Source organism: Rhinichthys klamathensis, unplaced genomic scaffold, assembly GCF_029890125.1.
Source record: "Rhinichthys klamathensis goyatoka isolate OS25496 unplaced genomic scaffold, OSU_Roscu_1.1 h1tg000173l_1, whole genome shotgun sequence".
In the NCBI taxonomy this organism is placed as follows: domain Eukaryota; kingdom Metazoa; phylum Chordata; class Actinopteri; order Cypriniformes; family Leuciscidae; genus Rhinichthys; species Rhinichthys klamathensis.
This window is the reverse complement of record NW_026606703.1, coordinates 133581-156571: the sequence shown is the minus strand read 5'-3', so window position 1 is coordinate 156571 and position 22991 is coordinate 133581. Positions and strand designations below refer to the sequence as shown.

General features: G+C 46.0%; 48 non-coding genes across 48 annotated transcripts; all 48 read right to left on the bottom strand.

The window, feature by feature from the left end:
- Window positions 1-91: 91 nt before the first annotated feature.
- Window positions 92-164, bottom strand: trnav-uac (transfer RNA valine (anticodon UAC)). The gene has a single exon. It is a non-coding gene; the product is annotated as a tRNA-Val (tRNA).
- Window positions 165-430: 266 nt separating this feature from the next.
- trnav-cac (transfer RNA valine (anticodon CAC)) lies at window positions 431-503 on the bottom strand. The gene has a single exon. It is a non-coding gene; the product is annotated as a tRNA-Val (tRNA).
- Window positions 504-626: 123 nt separating this feature from the next.
- trnav-aac (transfer RNA valine (anticodon AAC)) lies at window positions 627-699 on the bottom strand. Its single transcript has one exon. It is a non-coding gene; the product is annotated as a tRNA-Val (tRNA).
- Window positions 700-1084: 385 nt separating this feature from the next.
- trnav-cac (transfer RNA valine (anticodon CAC)) lies at window positions 1085-1157 on the bottom strand. The gene has a single exon. It is a non-coding gene; the product is annotated as a tRNA-Val (tRNA).
- Window positions 1158-7266: 6109 nt separating this feature from the next.
- Window positions 7267-7339, bottom strand: trnav-cac (transfer RNA valine (anticodon CAC)). Its single transcript has one exon. It is a non-coding gene; the product is annotated as a tRNA-Val (tRNA).
- A 123-nt stretch (window positions 7340-7462) lies between these two features.
- trnav-aac (transfer RNA valine (anticodon AAC)) lies at window positions 7463-7535 on the bottom strand. The gene has a single exon. It is a non-coding gene; the product is annotated as a tRNA-Val (tRNA).
- A 385-nt stretch (window positions 7536-7920) lies between these two features.
- Window positions 7921-7993, bottom strand: trnav-cac (transfer RNA valine (anticodon CAC)). The gene has a single exon. It is a non-coding gene; the product is annotated as a tRNA-Val (tRNA).
- Window positions 7994-8116: 123 nt separating this feature from the next.
- On the bottom strand, window positions 8117-8189 carry trnav-aac (transfer RNA valine (anticodon AAC)). The gene has a single exon. It is a non-coding gene; the product is annotated as a tRNA-Val (tRNA).
- A 385-nt stretch (window positions 8190-8574) lies between these two features.
- On the bottom strand, window positions 8575-8647 carry trnav-cac (transfer RNA valine (anticodon CAC)). Its single transcript has one exon. It is a non-coding gene; the product is annotated as a tRNA-Val (tRNA).
- A 123-nt stretch (window positions 8648-8770) lies between these two features.
- Window positions 8771-8843, bottom strand: trnav-aac (transfer RNA valine (anticodon AAC)). The gene has a single exon. It is a non-coding gene; the product is annotated as a tRNA-Val (tRNA).
- Window positions 8844-9246: 403 nt separating this feature from the next.
- trnav-cac (transfer RNA valine (anticodon CAC)) lies at window positions 9247-9319 on the bottom strand. The gene has a single exon. It is a non-coding gene; the product is annotated as a tRNA-Val (tRNA).
- A 123-nt stretch (window positions 9320-9442) lies between these two features.
- On the bottom strand, window positions 9443-9515 carry trnav-aac (transfer RNA valine (anticodon AAC)). Its single transcript has one exon. It is a non-coding gene; the product is annotated as a tRNA-Val (tRNA).
- Window positions 9516-9734: 219 nt separating this feature from the next.
- On the bottom strand, window positions 9735-9807 carry trnav-uac (transfer RNA valine (anticodon UAC)). Its single transcript has one exon. It is a non-coding gene; the product is annotated as a tRNA-Val (tRNA).
- Window positions 9808-10073: 266 nt separating this feature from the next.
- trnav-cac (transfer RNA valine (anticodon CAC)) lies at window positions 10074-10146 on the bottom strand. Its single transcript has one exon. It is a non-coding gene; the product is annotated as a tRNA-Val (tRNA).
- A 123-nt stretch (window positions 10147-10269) lies between these two features.
- Window positions 10270-10342, bottom strand: trnav-aac (transfer RNA valine (anticodon AAC)). Its single transcript has one exon. It is a non-coding gene; the product is annotated as a tRNA-Val (tRNA).
- A 403-nt stretch (window positions 10343-10745) lies between these two features.
- trnav-cac (transfer RNA valine (anticodon CAC)) lies at window positions 10746-10818 on the bottom strand. The gene has a single exon. It is a non-coding gene; the product is annotated as a tRNA-Val (tRNA).
- A 123-nt stretch (window positions 10819-10941) lies between these two features.
- On the bottom strand, window positions 10942-11014 carry trnav-aac (transfer RNA valine (anticodon AAC)). The gene has a single exon. It is a non-coding gene; the product is annotated as a tRNA-Val (tRNA).
- Window positions 11015-11417: 403 nt separating this feature from the next.
- On the bottom strand, window positions 11418-11490 carry trnav-cac (transfer RNA valine (anticodon CAC)). The gene has a single exon. It is a non-coding gene; the product is annotated as a tRNA-Val (tRNA).
- A 123-nt stretch (window positions 11491-11613) lies between these two features.
- Window positions 11614-11686, bottom strand: trnav-aac (transfer RNA valine (anticodon AAC)). Its single transcript has one exon. It is a non-coding gene; the product is annotated as a tRNA-Val (tRNA).
- A 219-nt stretch (window positions 11687-11905) lies between these two features.
- On the bottom strand, window positions 11906-11978 carry trnav-uac (transfer RNA valine (anticodon UAC)). Its single transcript has one exon. It is a non-coding gene; the product is annotated as a tRNA-Val (tRNA).
- A 2202-nt stretch (window positions 11979-14180) lies between these two features.
- On the bottom strand, window positions 14181-14254 carry trnav-cac (transfer RNA valine (anticodon CAC)). The gene has a single exon. It is a non-coding gene; the product is annotated as a tRNA-Val (tRNA).
- A 123-nt stretch (window positions 14255-14377) lies between these two features.
- Window positions 14378-14450, bottom strand: trnav-aac (transfer RNA valine (anticodon AAC)). Its single transcript has one exon. It is a non-coding gene; the product is annotated as a tRNA-Val (tRNA).
- A 403-nt stretch (window positions 14451-14853) lies between these two features.
- trnav-cac (transfer RNA valine (anticodon CAC)) lies at window positions 14854-14926 on the bottom strand. The gene has a single exon. It is a non-coding gene; the product is annotated as a tRNA-Val (tRNA).
- Window positions 14927-15049: 123 nt separating this feature from the next.
- On the bottom strand, window positions 15050-15122 carry trnav-aac (transfer RNA valine (anticodon AAC)). The gene has a single exon. It is a non-coding gene; the product is annotated as a tRNA-Val (tRNA).
- A 403-nt stretch (window positions 15123-15525) lies between these two features.
- trnav-cac (transfer RNA valine (anticodon CAC)) lies at window positions 15526-15598 on the bottom strand. Its single transcript has one exon. It is a non-coding gene; the product is annotated as a tRNA-Val (tRNA).
- A 599-nt stretch (window positions 15599-16197) lies between these two features.
- Window positions 16198-16270, bottom strand: trnav-cac (transfer RNA valine (anticodon CAC)). Its single transcript has one exon. It is a non-coding gene; the product is annotated as a tRNA-Val (tRNA).
- Window positions 16271-16393: 123 nt separating this feature from the next.
- Window positions 16394-16466, bottom strand: trnav-aac (transfer RNA valine (anticodon AAC)). The gene has a single exon. It is a non-coding gene; the product is annotated as a tRNA-Val (tRNA).
- Window positions 16467-16685: 219 nt separating this feature from the next.
- Window positions 16686-16758, bottom strand: trnav-uac (transfer RNA valine (anticodon UAC)). Its single transcript has one exon. It is a non-coding gene; the product is annotated as a tRNA-Val (tRNA).
- A 266-nt stretch (window positions 16759-17024) lies between these two features.
- Window positions 17025-17097, bottom strand: trnav-cac (transfer RNA valine (anticodon CAC)). The gene has a single exon. It is a non-coding gene; the product is annotated as a tRNA-Val (tRNA).
- Window positions 17098-17220: 123 nt separating this feature from the next.
- On the bottom strand, window positions 17221-17293 carry trnav-aac (transfer RNA valine (anticodon AAC)). The gene has a single exon. It is a non-coding gene; the product is annotated as a tRNA-Val (tRNA).
- Window positions 17294-17678: 385 nt separating this feature from the next.
- trnav-cac (transfer RNA valine (anticodon CAC)) lies at window positions 17679-17751 on the bottom strand. Its single transcript has one exon. It is a non-coding gene; the product is annotated as a tRNA-Val (tRNA).
- Window positions 17752-17874: 123 nt separating this feature from the next.
- Window positions 17875-17947, bottom strand: trnav-aac (transfer RNA valine (anticodon AAC)). The gene has a single exon. It is a non-coding gene; the product is annotated as a tRNA-Val (tRNA).
- A 403-nt stretch (window positions 17948-18350) lies between these two features.
- Window positions 18351-18423, bottom strand: trnav-cac (transfer RNA valine (anticodon CAC)). Its single transcript has one exon. It is a non-coding gene; the product is annotated as a tRNA-Val (tRNA).
- Window positions 18424-18546: 123 nt separating this feature from the next.
- trnav-aac (transfer RNA valine (anticodon AAC)) lies at window positions 18547-18619 on the bottom strand. Its single transcript has one exon. It is a non-coding gene; the product is annotated as a tRNA-Val (tRNA).
- A 219-nt stretch (window positions 18620-18838) lies between these two features.
- On the bottom strand, window positions 18839-18911 carry trnav-uac (transfer RNA valine (anticodon UAC)). Its single transcript has one exon. It is a non-coding gene; the product is annotated as a tRNA-Val (tRNA).
- Window positions 18912-19177: 266 nt separating this feature from the next.
- trnav-cac (transfer RNA valine (anticodon CAC)) lies at window positions 19178-19250 on the bottom strand. The gene has a single exon. It is a non-coding gene; the product is annotated as a tRNA-Val (tRNA).
- Window positions 19251-19373: 123 nt separating this feature from the next.
- Window positions 19374-19446, bottom strand: trnav-aac (transfer RNA valine (anticodon AAC)). The gene has a single exon. It is a non-coding gene; the product is annotated as a tRNA-Val (tRNA).
- Window positions 19447-19831: 385 nt separating this feature from the next.
- On the bottom strand, window positions 19832-19904 carry trnav-cac (transfer RNA valine (anticodon CAC)). The gene has a single exon. It is a non-coding gene; the product is annotated as a tRNA-Val (tRNA).
- A 122-nt stretch (window positions 19905-20026) lies between these two features.
- On the bottom strand, window positions 20027-20100 carry trnav-aac (transfer RNA valine (anticodon AAC)). The gene has a single exon. It is a non-coding gene; the product is annotated as a tRNA-Val (tRNA).
- A 384-nt stretch (window positions 20101-20484) lies between these two features.
- Window positions 20485-20557, bottom strand: trnav-cac (transfer RNA valine (anticodon CAC)). Its single transcript has one exon. It is a non-coding gene; the product is annotated as a tRNA-Val (tRNA).
- A 123-nt stretch (window positions 20558-20680) lies between these two features.
- On the bottom strand, window positions 20681-20753 carry trnav-aac (transfer RNA valine (anticodon AAC)). The gene has a single exon. It is a non-coding gene; the product is annotated as a tRNA-Val (tRNA).
- Window positions 20754-20972: 219 nt separating this feature from the next.
- Window positions 20973-21045, bottom strand: trnav-uac (transfer RNA valine (anticodon UAC)). Its single transcript has one exon. It is a non-coding gene; the product is annotated as a tRNA-Val (tRNA).
- Window positions 21046-21311: 266 nt separating this feature from the next.
- Window positions 21312-21384, bottom strand: trnav-cac (transfer RNA valine (anticodon CAC)). The gene has a single exon. It is a non-coding gene; the product is annotated as a tRNA-Val (tRNA).
- Window positions 21385-21507: 123 nt separating this feature from the next.
- On the bottom strand, window positions 21508-21580 carry trnav-aac (transfer RNA valine (anticodon AAC)). Its single transcript has one exon. It is a non-coding gene; the product is annotated as a tRNA-Val (tRNA).
- A 385-nt stretch (window positions 21581-21965) lies between these two features.
- Window positions 21966-22038, bottom strand: trnav-cac (transfer RNA valine (anticodon CAC)). The gene has a single exon. It is a non-coding gene; the product is annotated as a tRNA-Val (tRNA).
- A 123-nt stretch (window positions 22039-22161) lies between these two features.
- On the bottom strand, window positions 22162-22234 carry trnav-aac (transfer RNA valine (anticodon AAC)). Its single transcript has one exon. It is a non-coding gene; the product is annotated as a tRNA-Val (tRNA).
- A 385-nt stretch (window positions 22235-22619) lies between these two features.
- Window positions 22620-22692, bottom strand: trnav-cac (transfer RNA valine (anticodon CAC)). The gene has a single exon. It is a non-coding gene; the product is annotated as a tRNA-Val (tRNA).
- Window positions 22693-22815: 123 nt separating this feature from the next.
- On the bottom strand, window positions 22816-22888 carry trnav-aac (transfer RNA valine (anticodon AAC)). The gene has a single exon. It is a non-coding gene; the product is annotated as a tRNA-Val (tRNA).
- Window positions 22889-22991: the final 103 nt, after the last annotated feature.

Genomic DNA, 22991 nt, shown 5'->3' with positions numbered 1-22991 from the left:
TACAGCTCCTTGGTACGATGGCCTTCACCTATTTCAAAAGTCCAAGGACTTTGTAGCGAATTTCAGCATATATATTAAAAACGGCTTCACTTGTTTCTGCCCAGTTTCGAACTCAGGACCTTTCGCGTGTAAAGCGAACGTGATAACCACTACACTACGGAAACGTGATTTGAAAAACAGTCCGACCTCTTCTAGCGTACGCTTGTTCAAAAGCGACTGAAACAATAGACTGCCCAGTGTTCTTAAAATGGCAAAAAGCTGCTATTTTTGGTGGCAGACGAAACATTCTTTATTACTCTACAGGAAACCTCAATGGTCATTTGTTTTGTTTTAGTCCTTTTCTAAAGAGTTTACACCGCAAATCGCCCTGCAAGTGTACTGACCTGCTCAACAGAAAACCACATAAGAAATTTTAGCAACTACCACCCAAAGTTTCCGCCCAGTTTCGAACTGGGGACCTTTCGCGTGTGCGGCGAACGTGACAACCACTACACTACGGAAACATGTCTTCTGGGTGCATACAGAAATCTTCTGGTGCACGCTTGTTAAAAAGTGTATAAAGGAAAAGTGAGCTGAACCCTCCTATTGTGGCAAACAGTTTAAATTTTCTGTCAAAACCCAACTGCTGTTTCTGCTCGGTTTCGAACCGAGGACCTTTCGCGTGTTAGGCAAATGTGATGACCACTACACTACAGAAACCTCATGATGTGTCACATGTGCTTTTTTCGAAGATGGCTCCATCCCATAATCTTTCCTGCAAGCAATGTGACAATCTGTGTAAATTCCACAAACAACAGATAAGAGCTCATTCGGAATGGCAGTCTGCCTACAGCTCCTTGGTACGATGGCCTTCACCTATTTCAAAAGCGACTGAAACAATAGACTGCCCAGTGTTCTTAAAATGGCAAAAAGCTGCTATTTTTGGTGGCAGACGAAACATTCTTTATTACTCTACAGGAAACCTCAATGGTCATTTGTTTTGTTTTAGTCCTTTTCTAAAGAGTTTACACCGCAAATCGCCCTGCAAGTGTACTGACCTGCTCAACAGAAAACCACATAAGAAATTTTAGCAACTACCACCCAAAGTTTCCGCCCAGTTTCGAACTGGAGACCTTTCGCGTGTGAGGCGAACGTGATAACCACTACACTACGGAAACATGTCTTCTGGGCACATACAGAAATCGAATCGGTTACCTAACGTAACCTCGGTTCTCTCTAGATGAGGGAACGAGTATTGCGTAAGCTAGCTTACGCTGCGGGAAAGATTCATCTTTGCTGAGAATTTGAAGCCAAAAAATTATTTCATAATTTGTATCTATTTAACAACGCAGTTCCTCTGCGGCAGACCTTGAGCAGGCTAGCTAGCAGCTCATTGGTTCGCTCAGAGAGAACTGCTTAAGCCTATGGGAGAGCGGGGCTGAACCCGCTGCCAATGAGAAGCGCCCGCGCGCTCATTGCGTCATGGCCCGCCAGAATGGGCGTGGCTATGGTGTATATAACAGTCTCTCCCAGGCTTATATGTTGATTTATTTCAGCGTGAAGCGAAACGCTAGTAGCGCAAGCACGGCCGGGAACGCAATACTCGTTCCCTCATCTAGAGAGAACCGAGGTTACGTTAGGTAACCGATTCGTTCTCTTACGAGAGGTTCTCTCGTATTGCGTAAGCTAGCTTACGCTGCGGGAACACCTGGTCAACGCCGTGCGCGCTATGAATCCACTCATGAATCCCGGGGAGATACCGGGGGATTATTAACGTGGAGTGAATGTAATATGAAGCCGGCAGAGCGGGCACATGAAGTGTATACATAAGCATCTAAGGGGAGCACAAGGGGCGAACCGGTTGTGTGAGGGACTCCCAGTAATGCAGCTTCTTAGGGAGCTGATCGTTAGACGGCTAGTACTTTTGCCTGCAAGGCGGGAACTTCCAAGTTGTAAAATCTGACAAAGGTGGACGGGGAGGCCCATCCCGCGGCCACACAAATGTCATGAATGGAAATTCCACAGGACCATGCCCACGATGAGGCCATGCCTCTAGTGGAGTGAGCCCTGATGCCCAGAGGGCAGGGCAGGCATTTAGATGCGTAAGCAGAGGCAATCGCGTCCACTATCCATCTAGACAGCGTCTGTTTTGAGGCGGCCAGACCCTTGGTGCGCCCCCCAAACGACACGAAAAGCTGCTCAGCGCGTCTGAACGCGGCAGTGCGCATAGTGTACAATCTCAGGGCCCGCACCGGGCAGAGGAGATTGGCGTCGCGCTCACTATCGGATGAAGGTAGAGCCGATAGGGAAATAATCTGAGCCCTGAACGGGGTACCAATCGCCTTCGGGACATAGCCATGCCTAGGTTTGAGAATGACGACAGAATCATTCGGTCCAAACTCAAGACACGCGGCGCTGGATGAGAGCGCGTGAAGATCCCCCACGCGTTTTACTGAGGACAGAGCCGTCAAAAAAACGGTTTTGAGCGAGAGGTATTTTAGGTCTACAGACTCGAGCGGTTCGAACGGGGGTGCTTTCATAGCTTCGAGAACTATAGAAAGATCCCAGATAGGAACCGAAGGGGGGCGTGGAGGGTTCATCCTCTTAGCTCCCCTGAGGAAGCGGATGACTAACTCGTCTTTGCCCAGGGACTGAGCGCGTCGGGGTTCAGTGAACGCCGCGACGGCTGCCACGTAAACCTTGAGAGTGGAGGGGGACCTGCCCTTGTCCAGCATCTCCTGAAGGAAAACAAGCAAAGACGGCACCTCGCACGACCGTGGGTCCAGATTTTTGTCGGTGCACCATTTTGAGAACACAGACCATTTAGACGCATAGAGCCTTCTCGTGGAAGGTGCTCTAGCCTGTATGATAGTGTTTCTTACTCCCTCTGGCAAATCGACGAATAGTCGTTGATCACCCATGCATGTAGCGCCCAGCGCTGTGGATGGGGGTGCCAGATCGTGCCGCGAGCTTGAGAGAGGAGATCTGCTCTGACTGGGATGGGCCACGGGCTGTCTGTGACAGCTGAGTGAGGTCCAGAACCCAAGTCTGACTCTCCCAGCGCGGGGTTATGAGGAGCACCGAGTGGCGTGTGTCCCTGATCCTCTGAATTACCTGCGGTAGCAGAGCGATCGGAGGGAATGCATAGAGCGGGCGGCGAGGCCATTCCTGGGCTAGCGCGTCCTCGCTCCTTGAAAAAAATATTGGGCAGTGAGCGTTCTCTTCTGACGCGAAGAGGTCCACTTCTGCTCTGCCGAATAGCCGCCACAGTATTTGGACCGTTTGTGTGTTCAGGGACCATTCTCCTGTGGAGATGAGGTTCCTGGACAGTATGTCTGGACCGTCGTTCAGATGGCCCGGCACATGCGTCGCTCTGAGCGAGAGCAGGCGGCTCTGAGACCAAACTAGAATGCGGTGTGTCAGCAGGAAGAGATTCCTGGATCTGACACCGCCCTGACGGTTGAGATAGGAGACCACAGCCATGTTGTCCGAACGGATCAGGACGTGGTGTCCCCGAATGAGCGGGAGGAAGCGCGAGAGCGCGTTCTCGACCGCAAGCATTTCCAGACAGTTTATGTGCAAGGGGCTTTCCTGAGTCGACCAATGGCCGAAGGCCGGTGAGCCCTCGCAGACCGCACCCCAACCCGTGTTGGATGCGTCTGTCGAGATGACCTTTCGGCGGGAAAAGGTCCCCATCGTGACGCCTCGCCGAAACCATTCTGCTACTGTCCATGGCTGCAGTGCCGTGAGACATGTCTGCGTAACCCTGATCAGCTGGCGGCCCGTGTTCCACGCGCGGTGGGGTACACGGCTTTTTAACCAGAGCTGAAGCGGGCGCATGTGCAGAAGGCCCAGCTGAAGCACAGCGGAGGCTGAGGCCATGTAACCCAGCATCCTCTGAAAAGTTTTCAGAGGTGTGCGGGTGCCCATCTGAAAAGAGGCGGCTAGTCGCTGAACACTGCGCGCGCGCTGTGTAGACAGGCGAGCCGTCATTGTGACCGAGTTCAAATCTATTCCTAGGAAGGAAATCGATTGACTGGGTTGAAGGGAGCTCTTCGTCCAGTTGACAGAGAGGCCCAGCGTTTTCAGATGGTCGAGGAGAACTGCGCGGTGCGACAGAAGCTCCGTCCGTGATTGAGCCAAAATCAGCCAGTCGTCCAGATAATTCAATATGCGCAGCCCCTGGCTCCGCAGGGGGGCGAGCGCCGTATCCATACACTTCGTGAAGGTACGGGGCGCCAGGGATAAGCCGAACGGGAGAACGGCGTATTGATAAACATGACCCTCGAAGGCGAAACGTAAGAATGGCCTGTGACGGGGATTTATCTGGATCTGAAAATAGGCGTCTTTCAGGTCTAGAGAGATGAACCAGTCCCCCTGGCACACCTGCGCGAGGAGTTTCCTGATAGTGAGCATCTTGAACGGTCTCTTCATGAGCACTTTGTTCAAAAACCTGAGATCTAAAATCGGTCTGAGGCCGCCGTCTTTCTTGGGAACCAGAAAATAACGGCCGTAAAACCCCGACTCGGTCATAGATGGCGGGACTCTCTCTATAGCGCCCTTTTGCAACAGCGTCGCAATTTCTGAGCGGAGCGTGTTGGCGGCCAGCGGGCTGACAGTAGATTCGAGCCAAGCGCGCGAACGAGGCGGGTGGCGGCGAAACTGTAGCAGATAGCCGTTCTTTATAATGCTTAGCACCCACGGGGAAATGCCTGGAATGGCTTCCCACGCTTTGGAGCATGCGGCTAGTGGCCGAATGGCTATATCGCCCTGATTGCTGCACATAGCGGGCTGGACACAGTGTGTGGGCGCGCTTTGAATGTGTGTGGCAACGGGACTTACACTCAGAGAGGAGTCTATGGGCCGTGAAACAGAGCGAGCAGAGAGGGGACACGCGCATGAGCTCGTGGGCGTGTTTATGTTCTCTGATACTAGAGCGGGCTGTGCCCGCTTCATGTGGGGGGGCTCTGAGAGAGACACGGGATATGTTATGCTTGTGTGTATGGGTGAACACATGATTGTGGGCACATTTTCTACACAACTGGCATATTTTCTCTTTTTGAGATTTCTCTAGGTAGCCGTAAAAACGGCTTTTTGTCGCTCGCAAGCGGGCTGGGCTTGTTTGTTTGTGGCGGTAAACACTACAGCAGTCGGCGAAACAACGGGGACTGGCAGAGGGTGAAGCTTTGACGGCGGTCCGGCCGCAGCGGGAGAGCGCCGTCGTTTTCTTGACTGTGCTAGGCAGACTTCTGATGATCAGGCTTCAGCGTGATCTTGGGTCGCGGGCCCCGTGGGGGCGGCGGTCTGCGGCGGCTGTCAGAGCGAGAGCGAGGGCGGTCTGCGGCGGCTGTCAGAGCGAGAGCGAGGGCGGCCGCCCTGTCGGCCTGACCGGCAGCGGCATAGGCGCGAGCATGAAAGCTCGAGGTCGCTCTGCAAGCTTTCGAAGGAAGCGTGGGGGAAGAGCGCCATCTAGCAGAGGGCGGGCAGAGGTGGGCGGCGACCAAGTCCTCAACGGGCGGCATGGCTGAATAACCTTTTTCGGCGGCTCCGTCCACCGAGCACAGCGAGGCGGAGATATCGGAGCGGTTTCTGGCCGAGAGTGGGGCATTCCAGGACTTCGTCAGCTCTGTGTGAAGTTCAGGCAGGAATGGGGCGGCCCGGTTGCACGCGGGGGTCGAGCGCCGATGAAAAAAGCTGCCGTCCATCCGGTTCGGGGCCTGCTCGGGTGGAGGAGACCACTCGAGACCGAGGCGTTCGACGGCCTGTGAGAGGAGGCGCATTAGTTCCTCCTCTATTCCGGCGCGGATCCCCGCCGACTCTCTCGTGGAATCCTTCTCCTCCGCGGCGTCATCGGAAGCGACAGAGCGGCCACTCGGCGGCAACTGTATGCCCGGCTGGGGCGGGGAGGGAGAGCGGGAAGCGGGAGGCGGCGGCCCGCATGGTTCCGCAGGGGGCTCCGGTGGCCTCTGGGCGCGGCGTTTCTTCTTCCGCGGCGAAGAGAGAGGCGGCGCGGGAGCGAATTTAGCCGCCAGAAGTCGTGCCCGCAGGGACGACAACGGCAGGCTCTCACAGAAGTCGCATCCTCCATCAGCGAGGGCGAGTTCCGCGTGCTCGAGTCCCAGGCAGAGAGCGCAAATGACATGGCGGTCTCCGTCCTCGAGAGGAGCGCGGCAAGAGCCGCAGGCGAAGCGAGGCATCTTTAAAAAGACGCTCGCGCTCTTTTAGAAATATGAGAGAAGGATACAGTCGTCGGATGGCACTAGCTTGCAGGGCGGCTGAAGGTGGCGAAGACGGCCGGCTTCTTCAGGGTCCGGGACCTCGCTAGAGTGATGCCTTCTCGACGGCGACGGCTTTTCGCAAGACAGCAGAAGCGTGTAGCTCGCTGTAGATGAAATGAATCAACATATAAGCCTGGGAGAGACTGTTATATACACCATAGCCACGCCCATTCTGGCGGGCCATGACGCAATGAGCGCGCGGGCGCTTCTCATTGGCAGCGGGTTCAGCCCCGCTCTCCCATAGGCTTAAGCAGTTCTCTCTGAGCGAACCAATGAGCTGCTAGCTAGCCTGCTCAAGGTCTGCCGCAGAGGAACTGCGTTGTTAAATGGATACAAATTATGAAATAATTTTTTGGCTTCAAATTCTCAGCAAAGATGAATCTTTCCCGCAGCGTAAGCTAGCTTACGCAATACGAGAGAACCTCTCGTAAGAGAACTGCTGGTGCACGCTTGTTAAAAAGTGTATAAAGGAAAAGTGAGCTGAACCCTCCTATTGTGGCAAACAGTTTAAATTTTCTGTCAAAACCCGACTGCTGTTTCTGCTCGGTTTCAACCGAGGACCTTTCGCGTGTTAGGCGAACGTGATGAACACTACACTACAGAAACCTCATGATGTGTCACATGTGCTTTTTTCGAAGATGGCTCCATCCCATAATCTTTCCTGCAAGCAATGTGACAATCTGTGTAAATTCCACAAACAACAGATAAGAGCTCATTCGGAATGGCAGTCTGCCTACAGCTCCTTGGTACGATGGCCTTCACCTATTTCAAAAGCGTACGCTTGTTCAAAAGCGACTGAAACAATAGACTTCCCAGTGTTCTTAAAATGGCAAAAAGCTGCTATTTTTGGTGGCAGACGAAACATTCTTTATTACTCTACAGGAAACCTCAATGGTCATTTGTTTTGTTTTAGTCCTTTTCTAAAGAGTTTACACCGCAAATCGCCCTGCAAGTGTACTGACCTGCTCAACAGAAAACCACATAAGAAATTTTAGCAACTACCACCCACAGTTTCCGCCCAGTTTCAAACTGGGGACCTTTCGCGTGTGAGGCGAACGTGATAACCACTACACTGCGAAAACATGTCTTCTGGGCGCATACAGAAATCTTCTGGTGCACGCTTGTTAAAAAGTGTATAAAGGAAAAGTGAGCTGAACCCTCCTATTGTGGCAAACAGTTTAAATTTTCTGTCAAAACCCGTCTGTTGTTTCTGCTCGGTTTCGAACCGAGGACCTTTCGCGTGTTAGGCGAACGTGATGACCACTACACTACAGAAACCTCATGATGTGTCACATGTGCTTTTTTCGAAGATGGCTCCATCCCATAATCTTTCCTGCAAGCAATGTGACAATCTGTGTAAATTCCACAAACAACAGATAAGAGCTCATTCGGAATGGCAGTCTGCCTACAGCTCCTTGGTACGATGGCCTTCACCTATTTCAAAAGCGACTGAAACAATAGACTGCCCAGTGTTCTTAAAATGGCAAAAAGCTGCTATTTTTGGTGGCAGACGAAACATTCTTTATTACTCTACAGGAAACCTCAATGGTCATTTGTTTTGTTTTAGTCCTTTTCTAAAGAGTTTACGCCGCAAATCGCCCTGCAAGTGTACTGACCTGCTCAACAGAAAACCACATAAGAAATTTTAGCAACTACCACCCACAGTTTCCGCCCAGTTTCGAACTGGGGACCTTTCGCGTGTGAGGCGAACGTGATAACCATTACACTACGGAAACATGTCTTCTGGGTGCATACAGAAATCTTCTGGTGCACGCTTGTTAAAAAGTGTATAAAGGAAAAGTGAGCTGAACCCTCCTATTGTGGCAAACAGTTTAAATTTTCTGTCAAAACCCGTCTGTTGTTTCTGCTCGGTTTCGAACCGAGGACCTTTCGCGTGTTAGGCGAACGTGATGACCACTACACTACAGAAACCTCATGATGTGTCACATGTGCTTTTTTCGAAGATGGCTCCATCCCATAATCTTTCCTGCAAGCAATGTGACAATCTGTGTAAATTCCACAAACAACAGATAAGAGCTCATTCGGAATGGCAGTCTGCCTACAGCTCCTTGGTACGATGGCCTTCACCTATTTCAAAAGCGACTGAAACAATAGACTGCCCAGTGTTCTTAAAATGGCAAAAAGCTGCTATTTTTGGTGGCAGACGAAACATTCTTTATTACTCTACAGGAAACCTCAATGGTCATTTGTTTTGTTTTAGTCCTTTTCTAAAGAGTTTACACCGCAAATCGCCCTGCAAGTGTACTGACCTGCTCAACAGAAAACGACATAAGAAATTTTAGCAACTACCACCCACAGTTTCCGCCCAGTTTCGAACTGGGGACCTTTCGCGTGTGAGGCGAACGTGATAACCATTACACTACGGAAACATGTCTTCTGGGTGCATACAGAAATCTTCTGGTGCACGCTTGTTAAAAAGTGTATAAAGGAAAAGTGAGCTGAACCCTCCTATTGTGGCAAACAGTTTAAATTTTCTGTCAAAACCCGACTGCTGTTTCTGCTCGGTTTCGAACCGCGGACCTTTCGCGTGTTAGGCGAACGTGATGACCACTACACTACAGAAACCTCGTGATGTGTCACATGTGCTTTTTTCGAAGATGGCTCCATCCCATAATCTTTCCTGCAAGCAATGTGACAATCTGTGTAAATTCCACAAACAACAGATAAGAGCTCATTCGGAATGGCAGTCTGCCTACAGCTCCTTGGTACGATGGCCTTCACCTATTTCAAAAGCGTACGCTTGTTCAAAAGCGACTGAAACAATAGACTGCCCAGTGTTCTTAAAATGGCAAAAAGCTGCTATTTTTGGTGGCAGACGAAACATTCTTTATTACTCTACAGGAAACCTCAATGGTCATTTGTTTTGTTTTAGTCCTTTTCTAAAGAGTTTACACCACAAATCGCCCTGCAAGTGTACTGACCTGCTCAACAGAAAACCACATAAGAAATTTTAGCAACTACCACCCACAGTTTCCGCCCAGTTTCGAACTGGGGACCTTTCGCGTGTGAGGCGAACGTGATAACCACTACACTACGGAAACATGTCTTCTGGGTGCATACAGAAATCTTCTGGTGCACGCTTGTTAAAAAGTGTATAAAGGAAAAGTGAGCTGAACCCTCCTATTGTGGCAAACAGTTTAAATTTTCTGTCAAAACCCGACTGCTGTTTCTGCTCGGTTTCGAGCCGAGGACCTTTCGCGTGTTAGGCGAACGTGATGACCACTACACTACAGAAACCTCGTGATGTGTCACATGTGCTTTTTTCGAAGATGGCTCCATCCCATAATCTTTCCTGCAAGCAATGTGACAATCTGTGTAAATTCCACAAACAACAGATAAGAGCTCATTCGGAATGGCAGTCTGCCTACAGCTCCTTGGTACGATGGCCTTCACCTATTTCAAAAGTCCAAGGACTTTGTAGCGAATTTCAGCATATATATTAAAAACGGCTTCACTTGTTTCCGCCCAGTTTCGAACTGAGGACCTTTCGCGTGTAAAGCGAACGTGACAACCACTACACTACGGAAACGTGATTTGAAAAACAGTCCGACCTCTTCTAGCGTACGCTTGTTCAAAAGCGACTGAAACAATAGACTGCCCAGTGTTCTTAAAATGGCAAAAAGCTGCTATTTTTGGTGGCAGACGAAACATTCTTTATTACTCTACAGGAAACCTCAATGGTCATTTGTTTTGTTTTAGTCCTTTTCTAAAGAGTTTACGCCGCAAATCGCCCTGCAAGTGTACTGACCTGCTCAACAGAAAACCACATAAGAAATTTTAGCAACTACCACCCACAGTTTCCGCCCAGTTTCGAACTGGGGACCTTTCGCGTGTGAGGCGAACGTGATAACCACTACACTACGGAAACATGTCTTCTGGGTGCATACAGAAATCTTCTGGTGCACGCTTGTTAAAAAGTGTATAAAGGAAAAGTGAGCTGAACCCTCCTATTGTGGCAAACAGTTTAAATTTTCTGTCAAAACCCGACTGCTGTTTCTGCTCGGTTTCGAGCCGAGGACCTTTCGCGTGTTAGGCGAACGTGACGACCACTACACTACAGAAACCTCGTGATGTGTCACATGTGCTTTTTTCGAAGATGGCTCCATCCCATAATCTTTCCTGCAAGCAATGTGACAATCTGTGTAAATTCCACAAACAACAGATAAGAGCTCATTCGGAATGGCAGTCTGCCTACAGCTCCTTGGTACGATGGCCTTCACCTATTTCAAAAGCGTACGCTTGTTCAAAAGCGACTGAAACAATAGACTGCCCAGTGTTCTTAAAATGGCAAAAAGCTGCTATTTTTGGTGGCAGACGAAACATTCTTTATTACTCTACAGGAAACCTCAATGGTCATTTGTTTTGTTTTAGTCCTTTTCTAAAGAGTTTACACCACAAATCGCCCTGCAAGTGTACTGACCTGCTCAACAGAAAACCACATAAGTAATTTTAGCAACTACCACCCACAGTTTCCGCCCAGTTTCGAACGGGGGACCTTTCGCGTGTGAGGCGAACGTGATAACCACTACACTACGGAAACATGTCTTCTGGGTGCATACAGAAATCTTCTGGTGCACGCTTGTTAAAAAGTGTATAAAGGAAAAGTGAGCTGAACCCTCCTATTGTGTCAAACAGTTTAAATTTTCTGTCAAAACCCGACTGCTGTTTCTGCTTGGTTTCGAACCAAGGACCTTTCGCGTGTTAGGCGAACGTGATGACCACTACACTACAGAAACCTCATGATGTGTCACATGTGCTTTTTTCGTAGATGGCTCCATCCCATAATCTTTCCTGCAAGCAATGTGACAATCTGTGTAAATTCCACAAACAACAGATAAGAGCTCATTCGGAATGGCAGTCTGCCTACAGTTCCTTGGTACGATGGCCTTCACCTATTTCAAAAGCGTACGCTTGTTCAAAAGCGACTGAAACAATAGACTGCCCAGTGTTCTTAAAATGGCAAAAAGCTGCTATTTTTGGTGGCAGACGAAACATTCTTTATTACTCTACAGGAAACCTCAATGGTCATTTGTTTTGTTTTAGTCCTTTTCTAAAGAGTTTACACCGCAAATCGCCCTGCAAGTGTACTGACCTGCTCAACAGAAAACCACATAAGAAATTTTAGCAACTACCACCCACAGTTTCCGCCCAGTTTCAAACTGGGGACCTTTCACGTGTGAGGCGAACGTGATAACCACTACACTACGAAAACATGTCTTCTGGGCGCATACAGAAATCTTCTGGTGCACGCTTGTTAAAAAGTGTATAAAGGAAAAGTGAGCTGAACCCTCCTATTGTGGCAAACAGTTTAAATTTTCTGTCAAAACCCGACTGCTGTTTCTGCTCGGTTTCGAACCGAGGACCTTTCGCGTGTTAGGCGAACGTGATGACCACTACACTACAGAAACCTCATGATGTGTCACATGTGCTTTTTTCGAAGATGGCTCCATCCCATAATCTTTCCTGCAAGCAATGTGACAATCTGTGTAAATTCCACAAACAACAGATAAGAGCTCATTCGGAATGGCAGTCTGCCTACAGCTCCTTGGTACGATGGCCTTCACCTATTTCAAAAGTCCAAGGACTTTGTAGCGAATTTCAGCATTTATATTAAAAACGGCTTCACTTGTTTCCGCCCAGTTTCGAACTGAGGACCTTTCGCGTGTAAAGCGAACGTGATAACCACTACACTACGGAAACGTGATTTGGAAAACAGTCCGACCTCTTCTAGCGTACGCTTGTTCAAAAGCGACTGAAACAATAGACTGCCCAGTGTTCTTAAAATGGCAAAAAGCTGCTATTTTTGGTGGCAGACGAAACATTCTTTATTACTCTACAGCAGTGGTTCTCAACCTTTTTTGGGCCAGCGCCCCCTATCCAATATCCAGGTCCCCGACCGCCCCCCACCCCCAAACTAATGAGCGAGCAGGAACGAGTAACAGATGAAATAAGTACAAAATTGTCATTTATTAATACAATCGAACTATACTCCACAGCGATTAATCCAAAAAACAAGCTATACACTGCATTGAATAGCAATAGCAGTGTTTCTCACAGGATTTTTGGTAAATCTGTGGTGGGTGAACTTCGGGCCTTCTAGGGGGGTTCGGGGGGCAAGCCCCCCGTAAGAAAAATGTGTGCATTTTAATGTTAAATGCATCAATCTGGTGCACTTTGAGAGTTCAAAATTAAAAGCTCCAACCCATATTCAGTGTTCAAATTAAACAAAGAAAAATTCAAACCTCTTTTAGTTGTGTTTGTCTACATTACACTAATACATAATAATAGTTATATTATATTAATCCCATGACATAAATAGCCATATATTATAAAACAAATGCACTGAAAAATAAAGGACAGTCATTAAAGCGGTAATGTTTGCACGTAGGTTTTATTAGCATTTAGGAGAGTATTGCAAGAAGCTGCTTACATTAACCTTACTTAAAAATAAATATACAATCATGATTTTTCATGAAAAATTATGTTAAAATTGTAGGCCTAAAATACCTTGGTATCAGGTATAATTAATACAATTACAATTAATTTGGTTTGTCGTGATTAATTTGTTTTCATAATCAGTTAAAAGAAAAATCTTCTAACAAGAATAAACACACGAACAATTCAATTATTATTGTATTATTAATTGTTTTTATATCTTGAAACTAACGTTACCCAAGCAGCGTTTCGCTCTCAGATGTGATGGCGGAATGAATAGCCTACATTACCAAAATGTGATTGCAGAATATATTTAAATATTAATATAATATAAAAATTATCCATCAAATTGTCATTTTCAAATTGAGTTAACAATAATGCCTGACCAGTAAATTACTTGGTGAACAAAGAAAACATTTTGGCATTAGGCATTGGAATTAGTTAATGCCTAAAAAATTTTAAGTTTTACCTTATAAATAGAATTTAGTTTAATTTTGAAATTCGTCGCCGGAGTAAATGGGAACATGATTTATTGAAAATATTTGAAAAAATAGAAGTGTTTCAATACTTAAGTCAATACTTTTTAATGGCATGTCAACTTTCCATTCCTCCGCTGCGTGACTCTAGCCAGCGCTGGATTGTTGTCAGCGCGAAACACATGTTTGAGCGCGTGAATGCAGATTCTAGCCAGCGCTGGATTCTAGTCAGAGCGCTGGTCTATAACTGGAAAAATAATATAGTCGTTGCAAAAGTAACGATACATAGCTTAGGCTACATGTACATTAAACTGGAAGAAGAATCACAACAAGCGTGTCGGTGAGAACACTCATTTAAACAGCATTCACACCCGAACTTGACTGCACATTATATTTTTGACATTATTGATACTGCTTTCAATCGTAATGCAATAGAAATGAACACAAAAAACCTGCTAGTATACTGACGGTGGACTTGCGGTCAGGAGTAGGCTAGAACGGCCGCGGACGAATGATTTTCTTTTTTTTATTTGAGCGCTGCTGACGTTTTCTTTCACGCGCACCATAGACGTGCGCGCACACACAATATGACATCACAATCTACGCATATGTTTTACAACATAATTTAACATATATGGTCCTAACACTTTTTTAATAGCCCACTTAAAGTGTTTATTACAAATAAATTACTAAATGCTTAAAATGAATCACAGTAAATGAACACAAATTTCCGTTACTCGTGAACGCCCCCCATTAACACCTGAACGCCCCCCTTTCAAGACTCTTGCGTCTAACGCCCCCCGTTGTTCTCTGAACGCCCCCTGGGGGGCGGTACCGCCCCCGTTGAGAACCACTACTCTACAGGAAACCTCAATGGTCATTTGTTTTGTTTTAGTCCTTTTCTAAAGAGTTTACACCGCAAATCGCCCTGCAAGTGTACTGACCTGCTCAACAGAAAACCACATAAGAAATTTTAGCAACTACCACCCAAAGTTTCCACCCAGTTTCGAAACGGGGGACCTTTCGCGTGTGAGGCGAACGTGATAACCACTACACTACGGAAACATGTCTTCTGGGTGCATACAGAAATCTTCTGGTGCACGCTTGTTAAAAAGTGTATAAAGGAAAAGTGAGCTGAACCCTCCTTTTGTGGCAAACAGTTTAAATTTTCTGTCAAAACCCAACTGCTGTTTCTGCTCGGTTTCGAACCGAGGACCTTTCGCGTGTTAGGCAAACGTGATGACCACTACACTACAGAAACCTCATGATGTGTCACATGTGCTTTTTTCGAAGATGGCTCCATCCCATAATCTTTCCTGCAAGCAATGTGACAATCTGTGTAAATTCCACAAACAACAGATAAGAGCTCATTCGGAATGGCAGTCTGCCTACAGTTCCTTGGTACGATGGCCTTCACCTATTTCAAAAGCGTACGCTTGTTCAAAAGCGACTGAAACAATAGACTGCCCAGTGTTCTTAAAATGGCAAAAAGCTGCTATTTTTGGTGGCAGACGAAACATTCTTTATTACTCTACAGGAAACCTCAATGGTCATTTGTTTTGTTTTAGTCCTTCTCTAAAGAGTTGACACCGCAAATCGCCCTGCAAGTGTACTGACCTGCTCAACAGAAAACCACATTAAAAATTTTAGCAACTACCACCCACAGTTTCCGCCCAGTTTCGAACTGGGGACCTTTCGCGTGTGAGGCGAACGTGATAACCACTACACTACGAAAACATGTCTTCTGGGTGCATACAGAAATCTTCTGGTGCACGCTTGTTAAAAATTGTATAAAGGAAAAGTGAGCTGAACCCTCCTATTGTGGCAAACAGTTTAAATTTTCTGTCAAAACCCAACTGCTGTTTCTGCTCGGTTTCGAACCGAGGACCTTTCGCGTGTTAAGCAAACGTGATGACCACTACACTACAGAAACCTCAAGATGTGTCACATGTGCTTTTTTCGAAGATGGCTCCATCCCATAATCTTTCCTGCAAGCAATGTGACAATCTGTGTAAATTCCACAAACAACAGATAAGAGCTCATTCGGAATGGCAGTCTGCCTACAGCTCCTTGGTACGATGGCCTTCACCTATTTCAAAAGCGTACGCTTGTTCAAAAGCGACTGAAACAATAGACTGCCCAGTGTTCTTAAAATGGCAAAAAGCTGCTATTTTTGGTGGCAGACGAAACATTCTTTATTACTCTACAGGAAACCTCAATGGTCATTTGTTTTGTTTTAGTCCTTTTCTAAAGAGTTTACACCGCAAATCGCCCTGCAAGTGTACTGACCTGCTCAACAGAAAACCACATAAGAAATTTTAGCAACTACCACCCACAGTTTCCGCCCAGTTTCGAACTGGGGACCTTTCGCGTGTGAGGCGAACGTGATAACCACTACACTACGGAAACATGTCTTCTGGGTGCAAACAGAAATTCTCTGGTGCACGCTTGTTAAAAAGTGTATAAAGGAAAAGTGAGCTGAACCCTCCTATTGTGGCAAACAGTTTAAATTTTCTGTCAAAACCCGACTGCTGTTTCTGCTCGGTTTCGAGCCAGGGACCTTTCGCGTGTTAGGCGAACGTGACGACCACTACACTACAGAAACCTCGTGATGTGTCACATGTGCTTTTTTCGAAGATGGCTCCATCCCATAATCTTTCCTGCAAGCAATGTGACAATCTGTGTAAATTCCACAAACAACAGATAAGAGCTCATTCGGAATGGCAGTCTGCCTACAGCTCCTTGGTACGATGGCCTTCACCTATTTCAAAAGCGTACGCTTGTTCAAAAGCGACTGAAACAATAGACTGCCCAGTGTTCTTAAAATGGCAAAAAGCTGCTATTTTTGGTGGCAGACGAAACATTCTTTATTACTCTACAGGAAACCTCAATGGTCATTTGTTTTGTTTTAGTCCTTTTCTAAAGAGTTTACACCGCAAATCGCCCTGCAAGTGTACTGACCTGCTCAACAGAAAACCACATAAGAAATTTGAGCAACTACCACCCACAGTTTCCGCCCAGTTTCGAACTGGGGACCTTTCGCGTGTGAGGCGAACGTGATAACCACTACACTACGGAAACATGTCTTCTGGGTGCATACAGAAATTCTCTGGTGCACGCTTGTTAAAAAGTGTATAAAGGAAAAGTGAGCTGAACCCTCCTGTTGTGGCAAACAGTTTAAATTTTCTGTCAAAACCCGACTGCTGTTTCTGCTCGGTTTCGAGCCGAGGACCTTTCGCGTGTTAGGCGAACGTGATGACCAATACACTACAGAAACCTCGTGATGTGTCACATGTGCTTTTTTCGAAGATGGCTCCATCCCATAATCTTTCCTGCAAGCAATGTGACAATCTGTGTAAATTCCACAAACAACAGATAAGAGCTCATTCGGAATGGCAGTCTGCCTACAGCTCCTTGGTACGATGGCCTTCACCTATTTCAAAAGTCCAAGGACTTTGTAGCGAATTTCAGCATATATATTAAAAACGGCTTCACTTGTTTCCGCCCAGTTTCGAACTGAGGACCTTTCGCGTGTAAAGCGAACGTGATAACCACTACACTACGGAAACGTGATTTGAAAAACAGTCCGACCTCTTCTAGCGTACGCTTGTTCAAAAGCGACTGAAACAATAGACTGCCCAGTGTTCTTAAAATGGCAAAAAGCTGCTATTTTTGGTGGCAGACGAAACATTCTTTATTACTCTACAGGAAACCTCAATGGTAATTTGTTTTGTTTTAGTCCTTTTCTAAAGAGTTTACACCGCAAATCGCCCTGCAAGTGTACTGACCTGCTCAACAGAAAACCACATAAGAAATTTTAGCAACTACCACCAACAGTTTCCGCCCAGTTTCAAACTGGGGACCTTTCACGTGTGAGGCGAACGTGATAACCACTACACTACGAAAACATGTCTTCTGGGCGCATACAGAAATCTTCTGGTGCACGCTTGTTAAAAAGTGTATAAAGGAAAAGTGAGCTGAACCCTCCTATTGTGGCAAACAGTTTAAATTTTCTGTCAAAACCCGACTGCTGTTTCTGCTCGGTTTCGAACCGAGGACCTTTCGCGTGTTAGGCGAACGTGATGACCACTACACTACAGAAACCTCATGATGTGTCACATGTGCTTTTTTCGAAGATGGCTCCACCCCATAATCTTTCCTGCAAGCAATGTGACAATCTGTGTAAATTCCACAAACAACAGATAAGAGCTCATTCGGAATGGCAGTCTGCCTACAGCTCCTTGGTACGATGGCCTTCACCTATTTCAAAAGCGACTGAAACAATAGACTGCCCAGTGTTCTTAAAATGGCAAAAAGCTGCTATTTTTGGTGGCAGACGAAACATTCTTTATTACTCTACAGGAAACCTCAATGGTCATTTGTTTTGTTTTAGTCCTTTTCTAAAGAGTTGACACCGCAAATCGCCCTGCAAGTGTACTGACCTGCTCAACAGAAAACCACATTAAAAATTTTAGCAACTACCACCCACAGTTTCCACCCAGTTTCGAACTGGGGACCTTTCGCGTGTGAGGCGAACGTGATAACCACTACACTACGAAAACATGTCTTCTGGGTGCATACAGAAATCTTCTGGTGCACGCTTGTTAAAAAGTGTATAAAGGAAAAGTGAGCTGAACCCTCCTATTGTGGCAAGCAGTTTAAATTTTCTGTCAAAACCCAACTGCTGTTTCTGCTCGGTTTCGAACCGAGGACCTTTCGCGTGTTAGGCAAACGTGATGACCACTACACTACAGAAACCTCATGATGTGTCACATGTGCTTTTTTCGAAGATGGCTCCATCCCATAATCTTTCCTGCAAGCAATGTGACAATCTGTGTAAATTCCACAAACAACAGATAAGAGCTCATTCGGAATGGCAGTCTGCCTACAGTTCCTTGGTACGATGGCCTTCACCTATTTCAAAAGCGTACGCTTGTTCAAAAGCGACTGAAACAATAGACTGCCCAGTGTTCTTAAAATGGCAAAAATCTGCTATTTTTGGTGGCAGACGAAACATTCTTTATTACTCTACAGGAAACCTCAATGGTCATTTGTTTTGTTTTAGTCCTTTTCTAAAGAGTTGACACCGCAAATCGCCCTGCAAGTGTACTGACCTGCTCAACAGAAAACCACATTAAAAATTTTAGCAACTACCACCCACAGTTTCCACCCAGTTTCGAACTGGGGACCTTTCGCGTGTGAGGCGAACGTGATAACCACTACACTACGAAAACATGTCTTCTGGGTGCATACAGAAATCTTCTGGTGCACGCTTGTTAAAAAGTGTATAAAGGAAAAGTGAGCTGAACCCTCCTATTGTGGCAAACAGTTTAAATTTTCTGTCAAAACCCGACTGCTGTTTCTGCTCGGTTTCGAGCCGAGGACCTTTCGCGTGTTAGGCGAACGTGATGACCACTACACTACAGAAACCTCATGATGTGTCACATGTGCTTTTTTCGAAGATGGCTCCATCCCATAATCTTTCCTGCAAGCAATGTGACAATCTGTGTAAATTCCACAAACAACAGATAAGAGCTCATTCGGAATGGCAGTCTGCCTACAGCTCCTCGGTACGATGGCCTTCGCCTATTTCAAAAGTCCAAGGACTTTGTAGCGAATTTCAGCATATATATTAAAAACGGCTTCACTTGTTTCCGCCCAGTTTCGAACTGAGGACCTTTCACGTGTAAAACGAACGTGATAACCACTACACTACGGAAACGTGATTTGAAAAACAGTCCGACCTCTTCTAGCGTACGCTTGTTCAAAAGCGACTGAAACAATAGACTGCCCAGTGTTCTTAAAATGGCAAAAAGCTGCTATTTTTGGTGGCAGACGAAACATTCTTTATTACTCTACAGGAAACCTCAATGGTCATTTGTTTTGTTTTAGTCCTTTTCTAAAGAGTTTACACCGCAAATCGCCCTGCAAGTGTACTGACCTGCTCAACAGAAAACCACATAAGAAATTTTAGCAACTACCACCCAAAGTTTCCGCCCAGTTTCGAACTGGGGACCTTTCACGTGTGAGGCGAACGTGATAACCACTACACTACGGAAACATGTCTTCTGGGTGCATACAGAAATCTTCTGGTGCACGCTTGTTAAAAAGTGTATAAAGGAAAAGTGAGCTGAACCCTCCTATTGTGGCAAACAGTTTAAATTTTCTGTCAAAACCCAACTGCTGTTTCTGCTCGGTTTCGAACCGAGGACCTTTCGCGTGTTAAGCAAACGTGATGACCACTACACTACAGAAACCTCAAGATGTGTCACATGTGCTTTTTTCGAAGATGGCTCCATCCCATAATCTTTCCTGCAAGCAATGTGACAATCTGTGTAAATTCCACAAACAACAGATAAGAGCTCATTCGGAATGGCAGTCTGCCTACAGCTCCTTGGTACGATGGCCTTCACCTATTTCAAAAGCGACTGAAACAATAGACTGCCCAGTGTTCTTAAAATGGCAAAAAGCTGCTATTTTTGGTGGCAGACGAAACATTCTTTATTACTCTACAGGAAACCTCAATGGTCATTTGTTTTGTTTTAGTCCTTTTCTAAAGAGTTTACACCGCAAATCGCCCTGCAAGTGTACTGACCTGCTCAACAGAAAACCACATAAGAAATTTTAGCAACTACCACCCAAAGTTTCCGCCCAGTTTCGAACTGGGGACCTTTCGCGTGTGAGGCGAACGTGATAACCACTACACTACGGAAACATGTCTTCTGGGTGCATACAGAAATCTTCTGGTGCACGCTTGTTAAAAAGTGTATAAAGGAAAGTGAGCTGAACCCTCCTATTGTGGCAAACAGTTTAAATTTTCTGTCAAAACCCAACTGCTGTTTCTGCTCGGTTTCGAACCGAGGACCTTTCGCGTGTTAAGCAAACGTGATGACCACTACACTACAGAAAACTCAAGATGTGTCACATGTGCTTTTTTCGAAGATGGCTCCATCCCATAATCTTTCCTGCAAGCAATGTGACAATCTGTGTAAATTCCACAAACAACAGATAAGAGCTCATTCGGAATGGCAGTCTGCCTACAGCTCCTTGGTACGATGGCCTTCACCTATTTCAAAAGCGACTGAAACAATAGACTGCCCAGTGTTCTTAAAATGGCAAAAAGCTGCTATTTTTGGTGGCAGACGAAACATTCTTTATTACTCTACAGGAAACCTCAATGGTCATTTGTTTTGTTTTAGTCCTTTTCTAAAGAGTTTACACCGCAAATCGCCCTGCAAGTGTACTGACCTGCTCAACAGAAAACCACATAAGAAATTTTAGCAACTACCACCCAAAGTTTCCGCCCAGTTTCGAACTGGGGACCTTTCGCGTGTGAGGCGAACGTGATAACCACTACACTACGGAAACATGTCTTCTGGGTGCATACAGAAATCTTCTGGTGCACGCTTGTTAAAAAGTGTATAAAGGAAAAGTGAGCTGAACCCTCCTATTGTGGCAAACAGTTTAAATTTTTTGTCAAAACCCAACTGCTGTTTCTGCTCGGTTTCGAACCGAGGACCTTTCGCGTGTTAAGCAAACGTGATGACCACTACACTACAGAAACCTCAAGATGTGTCACATGTGCTTTTTTCGAAGATGGCTCCATCCCATAATCTTTCCTGCAAGCAATGTGACAATCTGTGTAAATTCCACAAACAACAGATAAGAGCTCATTCGGAATGGCAGTCTGCCTACAGCTCCTCGGTACGATGGCCTTCACCTATTTCAAAAGTCCAAGGACTTTGTAGCGAATTTCAGCATATATATTAAAAACGGCTTCACTTGTTTCCGCCCAGTTTCGAACTGAGGACCTTTCACGTGTAAAGCGAACGTGATAACCACTACACTACGGAAACATGATTTGAAAAACAGTCCGACCTCTTCTAGCGTACGCTTGTTCAAAAGCGACTGAAACAATAGACTGCCCAGTGTTCTTAAAATGGCAAAAAGCTGCTATTTTTGGTGGCAGACGAAACATTCTTTATTTCTCTACAGGAAACCTCAATGGTCATTTGTTTTGTTTTAGTTCCTTGCTAAAGAGTTTACACCGCAAATCGCCCTGCAAGTGTACTGACCTGCTCAACAGAAAACCACATAAGAAATTTTAGCAACTACCACCCACAGTTTCCGCCCAGTTTCGAACTGGGGACCTTTCGCGTGTGAGGCGAACGTGATAACCACTACACTACGGAAACATGTCTTCTAGGTGCATACAGAAATCTTCTGGTGCACGCTTGTTAAAAAGTGTATAAAGGAAAAGTGAGCTGAACCCTCCTATTGTGGCAAACAGTTTAAATTTTCTGTCAAAACCCGACTGCTGTTTCTGCTCGGTTTCGAACCGAGGACCTTTTGCGTGTTAGGCGAACGTGATGACCACTACACTACAGAAACCTCATGATGTGTCACATGTGCTTTTTTCGAAGATGGCTCCATCCCATAATCTTTCCTGCAAGCAATGTGACAATCTGTGTAAATTCCACAAACAACAGATAAGAGCTCATTCGGAATGGCAGTCTGCCTACAGCTCCTTGGTACGATGGCCTTCACCTATTTCAAAAGCGACTGAAACAATAGACTGCCCAGTGTTCTTAAAATGGCAAAAAGCTGCTATTTTTGGTGGCAGACGAAACATTCTTTATTACTCTACAGGAAACCTCAATGGTCATTTGTTTTGTTTTAGTCCTTTTCTAAAGAGTTTACACCGCAAATCGCCCTGCAAGTGTACTGACCTGCTCAACAGAAAACCACATAAGAAATTTTAGCAACTATCACCCACAGTTTCCGCCCAGTTTCAAACTGGGGACCTTTCGCGTGTGAGGCGAACGTGATAACCACTACACTACCAAAACATGTCTTCTGGGCGCATACAGAAATCTTCTGGTGCACGCTTGTTAAAAAGTGTATAAAGGAAAAGTGAGCTGAACCCTCCTTTTGTGGCAAACAGTTTAAATTTTCTGTCAAAACCCGACTGCTGTTTCTGCTCGGTTTCGAACCGAGGACCTTTCGCGTGTTAGGCGAACGTGATGACCACTACACTACAGAAACCTCATGATGTGTCACATGTGCTTTTTTCGAAGATGGCTCCATCCCATAATCTTTCCTGCAAGCAATGTGACAATCTGTGTAAATTCCACAAACAACAGATAAGAGCTCATTCGGAATGGCAGTCTGCCTACAGCTCCTTGGTACGATGGCCTTCACCTATTTCAAAAGCGACTGAAACAATAGACTGCCCAGTGTTCTTAAAATGGCAAAAAGCTGCTATTTTTGGTGGCAGACGAAACATTCTTTATTACTCTACAGGAAACCTCAATGGTCATTTGTTTTGTTTTAGTCCTTTTCTAAAGAGTTTACACCGCAAATCGCCCTGCAAGTGTACTGACCTGCTCAACAGAAAACCACATAAGAAATTTTAGCAACAACCACCTAAAGTTTCCGCCCAGTTTCGAACTGGGGACCTTTCGCGTGTGAGGCGAACGTGATAACCACTACACTACGAAAACATGTCTTCTGGGCGCATACAGAAATCTTCTGGTGCACGCTTGTTAAAAAGTGTATAAAGGAAAAGTGAGCTGAACCCTCCTTTTGTGGCAAACAGTTTAAATTTTCTGTCAAAACCCGACTGCTGTTTCTGCTCGGTTTCGAACCGAGGACCTTTCGCGTGTTAGGCGAACGTGATGACCACTACACTACAGAAACCTCATGATGTGTCACATGTGCTTTTTTCGAAGATGGCTCCATCCCATAATCTTTCCTGCAAGCAATGTGACAATCTGTGTAAATTCCACAAACAACAGATAAG